The sequence below is a fragment of the Amblyomma maculatum genome, chromosome 11 (genome assembly GCF_055883805.1).
Source record: "Amblyomma maculatum isolate TAMU_Amacu chromosome 11, ASM5588380v1, whole genome shotgun sequence".
NCBI lineage: Eukaryota > Metazoa > Arthropoda > Arachnida > Ixodida > Ixodidae > Amblyomma > Amblyomma maculatum.
In genome coordinates this window covers 143,221,720-143,229,037 of record NC_139354.1, presented here as the reverse complement: position 1 = coordinate 143,229,037, position 7,318 = coordinate 143,221,720, and positions in this window count along the sequence as shown.

The window sequence follows — 7,318 nt, the reverse complement described above, 5'->3', positions numbered from 1 at the left end:
GCGGCTTCGGTGATCGCACGGAATCGTGTTTCTCCCTTGAAACAAATGTGAAAATGTCTCTGTATTTTCTTCGCACTCTTCGCCAAATTACGCACTGTCACAAGCTGCCTCAGATATAGAGTGGAAGTTACGGGATCTCCTGCCTCACATATAGAGCGGAACTTAGGGGATCTACCCGCTCCTTCGAGCATGCTCCGACATGGCGTTTGGGTTAGCGACCGAGGGTCGCATCGCAAACCGACGAGAGAATAAAAAGGCCCACCGCAGCACGCCCGTGGCAGTGCGTTATGGAAATATTCTGTCTCCCGAGCCTCTCTCGCGGCCGCTCTGGGAAGGCGTCTTGTTTTTCACCAAACCCGAAATCAACACATCGTTTCTCCTCTTGTACGGCCGCCGTTACCGATCAGCTCTGCGACTTCGACCCCCAATCTAACAAGAAAGCCGTGAGAATTCTTTTTGCCGCAGAATATCGGTTGATTGAAAGTTGTTTTCGCCTTTGTTTAACCTTGACCTGACTTAGTATTTTTACGCTGTGCCCTACTTATTATACCTATGATTTTTTATTGTATTTTATTAGTTTGGAGCGTAATTTCGACTGCTATCTATTAATATTCAATTGTTTGTAATGGAAAGTGATATTCTTGAACTTATTCCTCAATCACGCACTGACACACACACTTCACAGGTTGACAAGCCCTTACTTTTAACTGTGTTCTCAAACCTCATAGAGGGATGACGGGTAACCGCAAAGGGGATGCCGCGCCTCTGTTGACCGTAAAGGCGGGATGTTTAATTTGTGAATCAAACTGAGTGTGGTTTCATTAGCAATCCTCTTGTGCGTGTCTTAATAATTGACCTCATAGAGGGACGACTTGTAACTGTATTTATTTTCAGTTGTTGCAAGTTCGAATTCGGAATTAGCCTGCTTTCGGATTACCTTTGATCTTGCGTGTTTCACTGGACGAAATCATACTGTACGAACCTGGCTCCCTTAGGACTTCGAGATAGACGGCTGCATCAAGAATTGCCTCCTGAAATGGCATGACAGCCGTAGTCGGTTAGGCGCCATAAAACCTTATATAACTAACTGAAATGGCTGCAAGCAATACTGCTTTGAAGATGGCAGTTGTCTTCCTAAAATTATTTTGCTTTAGCTCTGGCTAAAGTCTGTTTTCTTTAATAGCCTTACGCGGCTACGCCAGGTAAAGCACTGAGCTCTGCTATATGGTACGGCGACTTACTTGCTCTTCTTCTGGCTTCATGGTGCAGCTCAGGCCGAATGCGCTCCGCGCCCTTATATCCTCGAGAGTGACGCCAATATTAACATTGCACCCCATCACGTCTGGCACACAGTGCCCCCGTAGTATAACTCACCCTCCCACCCTTTCACTTCGGCCACTGACCTTGACCTTCGTCCTTCATCTTGACTATGGTTCAGGACCTGGAAGTTCACACGCGGCGAAACCCGGCTTTAAAAAGTGTAGTGAATCTGTCCCTTCAATATTGCGTTATGTTGTCTGGTGCCGTGAGAATGAATTCATAACTCTTATATTGCCTCTGATTACCGGTGATCTAACGTGTTTCCTAAGATTTACCCAAATCATGCTGGATGAAGTGCGGCTTCAAGAGCTTTTTCACAAATATAGGATAATTAAGAATGGCTTCCTGAATTGACAGCATTTTTTGCTGCTTCGGGGACGGCCGCAAGGTGTGGGTCCAAAAAGTTACGCATCTGGTTTTCTGTTGCTGCGCGAGGGAATTTACAACGCGCTCATATTTGCTCATTATCAGTGCTTTTTGTTGTGTCTTAAGATTTTCCAAAGTCATGGCGGCCGATCTCTGGGATAATAGAGATGATGACCATGCAAACGGAGTGCATCATGAATTGTTGTCAGAACTGACCGCTTACATTGCGTCTTCGGAGATGCGTAATTCCGGTCTTTCAATTACAGGGTCCAAAAGTGCCTTTAGTCCCTCAAGTCATCTGTCAGCAAGTTAAACGCTGGTTTCTCCTGGAAACATTCTCTGGGCCCAATGTAACAGGTAGCTCACATCAATGGAAGGCCTTAAATGATCTTTGGTGCACTTAACTGCATTGTTCATTCCTGTCACACTCTAACATCTGATGTAGCCTCCTTCCTGTGTTCCCCAGTTGTTTTACGGCTGCTTAGATTCAAAAGCGTTTTTTGCCGCAACATAACGGACAACACAAGCCAGGTTATGTGGTTTAATTGCATGTTGTAAATTGTTAATAAGAAAACTGCAAACAGATATATGACAAAAAGGATTTGAACCGTTCGGCTTTCTTACAGTGTTAATCCTTTGCACCGCTGATGTGACAAAGAGAAGGTTTTTAATTTTGTATCTTTTTCGCTTTCATAAAATCTGATTGTTTTTTTTTTTGCTCGGTGAAGCTGCAAAGATGACCCTTCCATTGAATGAACGCAATCAGGCTTGGGAGGTGGCAAGGAATCGCCCACGAAAAGAAAGAGAAATCTCCTCTTTGAATTTCATTTGTCACGATGGCGTGTTTGTAATTGGTTCATGTTTCCTCCTAAGCCTTTTTTGTACGTATCTTAAACTAAACGAATTCATTATGGGGAATGTTCGGCTTTCAGATATTTTCACGAAATCTTAGCGCATCGCAAATTACTTTCTGGATTGTCAGCCTGCAATGCTACTTAGGGGGTGGCAGGTAATTATCTTTCTAAAAAAATGCTAAAGCTTCTCTGATTTTTAATTGTAGACTGGAATTTATAAGCGAGCGCAGTTTATTATCAGCCGCAATTTTGTGCGTGTCTTAAGATTTTTCCGAAATTATGATGGCCGGTCATTCGCTCTAAGAAATTTTCAAGACTTAGGAGCGCGGCAATAATAACCTTGTCTATCGCGAGAATGAAACCCGGTTGACTTCGCTGATGGCAAATAACTGTGTCTCTTGGAAGTGAAGAAAATCCACGCTTTAGTATTAGCGGCAGCAGCAGTGAATCCAGAACGCGTGCGTAGTTTCTCTAGCTTTTTGCTATTGATATTAAATACTTATTTTATTCCATTCCTCCTGACAAATTGTTATAGTGCATTTGTGGAGAAATTGTTTGCTATGGAGCGATATCATTTCAGAATGCCTCTGGCATTGCGGCAGATAACGTTTTAGAACTACTACTTGCTTACCTTCAATATGCCTATGCCGAATGGAAACGAAAAGTTTTTATACAAAAGAAATGGATATGCATTGGTTCATGCATCGCGCCATTGCTCAACGACTTCTATTTTGCAATGATTGACAAGGCACTTGAAAAACGTCTTGTGGGGATAAAAGTTAAAATAGTGTTTAGGTTTGTTGCTGATTTTCTTGTTTTAATAGAATTTGACTCGGCAGGTTTGACAAACTACGTGAATGACCTTTGTTATGCTTTTCTAATCTTATGGCGCCACTTGAGATAACACACGATGAGCCAGCTAACGGCCTTATAAAGTTTCTGGACCTGACATTGCATTTTACCGCTGTTCATTTTTGCTAGTCGTTTGAGCCCAGAAGTAAAAAGCCATTTCTTCCGTACAGCTCAGCTCACTCGAAACTTGTTAAAAGGGCCATAGTGACGTCATGCTTAAGAAATGCAGTGAAAAACTCCTGCACCCACAAAGTTACCTGCAGCTTTTCAGGATAAGTAAATAGGCTTTTTCAGACAGGATACCCTCTTGAGATGCTTCAGTAGCAGAAGGAATGCTGAAAAAGCACAAAGTTGGTGACAGGGTCAAACATAGTAACGTCGAAAAGAATGTGGCCGTTATACCATACATCCATGTTTTGTCCCATAATTGGAAAAGAATAGGAAAAAGAGGAGGAGGAGGAGGAGGAAGAACATTTATTTCCGCCGAATATGGTGCAGAAGCCACCTACGGGTCCGCACGCAGGCGTCCGGGGAGGCAGTCTGTCACACCGCGGCCAGAGGACACCCGGCCTCGTCTATGAGAAGAGGTCTTCAGCCTCGGCCGCCAGGCGGACGGCGAATCGCTGTGTTTTTTCGTCGGAGCTTCTTAGCGTGGTCTCCCATTCATCGCTAGTTTTAATCGCGTAGCGCCCTGGGGCACGAACGCATCTCCATATTATATGATCTAATGTTGCCACGTGGCCGCAAAATTTACAAATTTCGGTTTCTGCACCGTCCCTCTTCCGCCCTCTGGCACCCGTCCAACTCCTCCACAGGGGCGAAAAGAAATTTCGAGCTTGGAGTCTTCTCCAGTCGTACGATTCCTTTTTACTCAGGGATCTAACCGGTGGCGGATATATCCTGCGGTCTTCAAGTTGTCGGTTACATCCCTAAAGGTACCTGAGCACTGACAGGGGCTGAAAACACCACATCAACAGCAGCTCTTTTTCCAGTAAAACACAGGAAAAAGAGCTGCTGTTGATGTGGTGTTTTCAGCCCCTGTCAGTGCTCGCGTGTGAATAGAACTGGTAAGAGGATAGAAGAAGATGTTAACAAATGCAAGAAAAATCACCTCAGCAAATATGTGTCGTGTATAAATAATGTTGTTTACTCGATCCCCCTGGCCTGCGATTCTTCGTACATCGGCCAGACAGGCCGTTGTCTGAATGAAATACTTAAGGAACATCGCACTAATGTTAAGAATGTTGTTTGCCACATAGGAATTCACTGCCGTTACTGCTGGTGTTATCCATCATTGAATAAAAACCATATTGTCACCATCCACAAAGATAAGCTAACAAGGGAGATTATTGAGGCATGGGAAATTAAGCAGTTTGGTGCGAAATGTGTCAGCACACCCTCCGTTGCCATATCAGAGAAAGAGCTGAATTCTCTGCTATCTTGTAATTGCCGGACTTGATGAATATATCTGCATGCCAGAGTGATATGGGTTGAATGTACTGTCACATGTTTCCATTTCATGTTTTTCTGCGGACCAGGGTATATATAGCGGTGGCACCCTGAATAAACTTATGTTGTAAGTTCAGCGCTGTGTCTGTCCCATTCTCTTCTCTAGGCTTCGTGCCGTTGCGCTGCACCACTTTAAGATGTCAGACCAAATAGCCCTCCAGTTCATGTTCCAAAACTACGAGTTTATTTTTATTTTGATCTTTTTCTAGTTTAGAGTAAAGCACGTTTATGTTAGGTGGGCGGATGAGATTAAAAAGTTCGCAGGGGCCAAGTGGATGCAACTAGCACAGAATCGGGTTAAGTGGAGAAATATGGGAGAGGCCTTCACCCTGCAGTGGGTTTAGTCAGGCTGACGATGATATGATGATGATGATGTTTATGTAGCGTGTATATCATTCCGAGCAGAAACTAGAAAGAGAATACAAACAGTTTAAACACAGTGAATAGTTTCTAACTGTCCATAAATCTCGCCTATGAAATAAAAACAAGAAGACAGAGGAGCAAGAAAAATGAGGACTAGCCGATTGAAAAAAACATGGTTTTTTATGCCGCATAAAACTAAACAGGCAGTTTTGGGCCGGCAGATGTGGTTAGATAAGGAGCTAGGTACGATAGTTATTCAAGTGGTTTTCTTCAAAGATAGGCTATAATGTGCCAGGCCTCTGGCCCTCTGCCCCTGCGATGTAAACGTATAAAGCACGCGCCAACGACCTACGCCGCACGGACCATTCTAAAGAGGCCAGCCTCGACAGCGGCAGCCTGACAATAAGGCAGCGGTGCCGGTGGAAGGGAGCTTTTTTCAGTCCGCTGTACCGAGCGTCAAGCGTCTTACGTGTGAGACTGCTCTGGCGCTGATCTTGGAATGGCCCGTGAGTGTTCAACTTGAGTGTTCTTCCTTATATTTCTTCTTCGTGTGTGCATTTTTTGCTCCGGCTCTTCGCCATTGTGTTTTTTCTAGACGACCAGTGTAGTTGTAATTCTTTTTTCTGCTTATTTGTTTATGGATTCCGCCGTGCTGGTCGCTGCTCGCGGACCCTCCCCCTTTCTGGGGTGAAGGCGAGGCCGTCATTAGCCGCTCAACGTGCTGATACGCATTGCTGAACGCTACTAAATCGGTTTTCTATTCGTACATTCTGTAGCGTAAAGATAAACTACGCGAGTCAGAGCTGAGTTTCGCGTGAGTGTGGGCCACCCGTTATGCGCATGCGCGAGAGCCGCTTGACGTCACTACAGGCACAGGTGCGTCGCCTCCTCGCCGCAGCCGGTGCGTGCTCCTCGCCGCCACCAGCGTGCGCTCCTCTCCGACGCGTGACCATTAGAAGGAGCCACGTTTACGACAGTTGCCCCCCGCGCTGCAGCGCATGCTTTACGCTACATATATCTAGACATAGCCACTGCTAATTTCTTCGTCTTCGCGGTGCTACGATCGCTGTGCTAGCTTAGAGAAACATACTTACGTAAAAAGCGGACACTCGAGCCGTTTGATTCCAACCAATTATTTCAATTTTTAAATACCTTTTCCAATTATTTAAATACATTTACCTAAAAAGCGTTGACTCACAATGGAGGAAAATAACTAGGAAACTAACCAGTAAGTATGCTCGTCACAAGGACGAAGAAATAAAGAGCGTTAAGCAACAGTTCAAAAACACAGATGGTAAAAATTAGATAAATTCGATGGAAAATAAACAGAGTGTGGAACTATGCCGAAAGTGGAAAAGGCAGATCAGGAAGAAGCTTTCTTTGATAACTCAACTGGCAGTGCCCTAATTTTTGAAGCTAGATCAGGGTGTCTTAGAGCACACAGCTACAAAAAGAAACTTCACAAGGAAGATGACACATGTGCAGTATGTGGTAAATCTACTGGAACAATTAACCATATAATACTCGAATGTAATGGTGTCCAACCGGAAGTCGATGCAGGCGCCGTCACTCTTCCTGAAGCTCTGGGGTTTAGACACCAGTGGCCGGGTGAATGAACCTGCGGTGGAAGCTAGCAAAAAACGATTAGAAGATTGGTGGTTTAAAAGCAGAAAACTTAGGTAATGTTAGTAATGTAGAACAAAAATTCAATAAAAAAAAATTATCGTATATTTACCCAATCTAAAATAGTAATTAGGATATAAGGGAAAAAAATGAGCATGATAGCAGCTGCTACCACCCTGTTTCAAAGGGGACGCTCCTATTTTCCATCCATCCATCCCAACCTACTTCAAAAGTAGCTTATCAAACGTCCACAGTTTGCATCTAATTCCTGTTTTCATATCAACATTGATACGGCTCCGGTCATGTGCTGCCGAGTATTCCCTCCTCACCGCGCTTTCCAACGCGTCGACGCGTTTATCCGTTAACCGGTTTTCTTTTGTCTGCAGAATTACCTTTGGTGTTTCTTGAGGATTTGTAAGTCGTAAGGATTT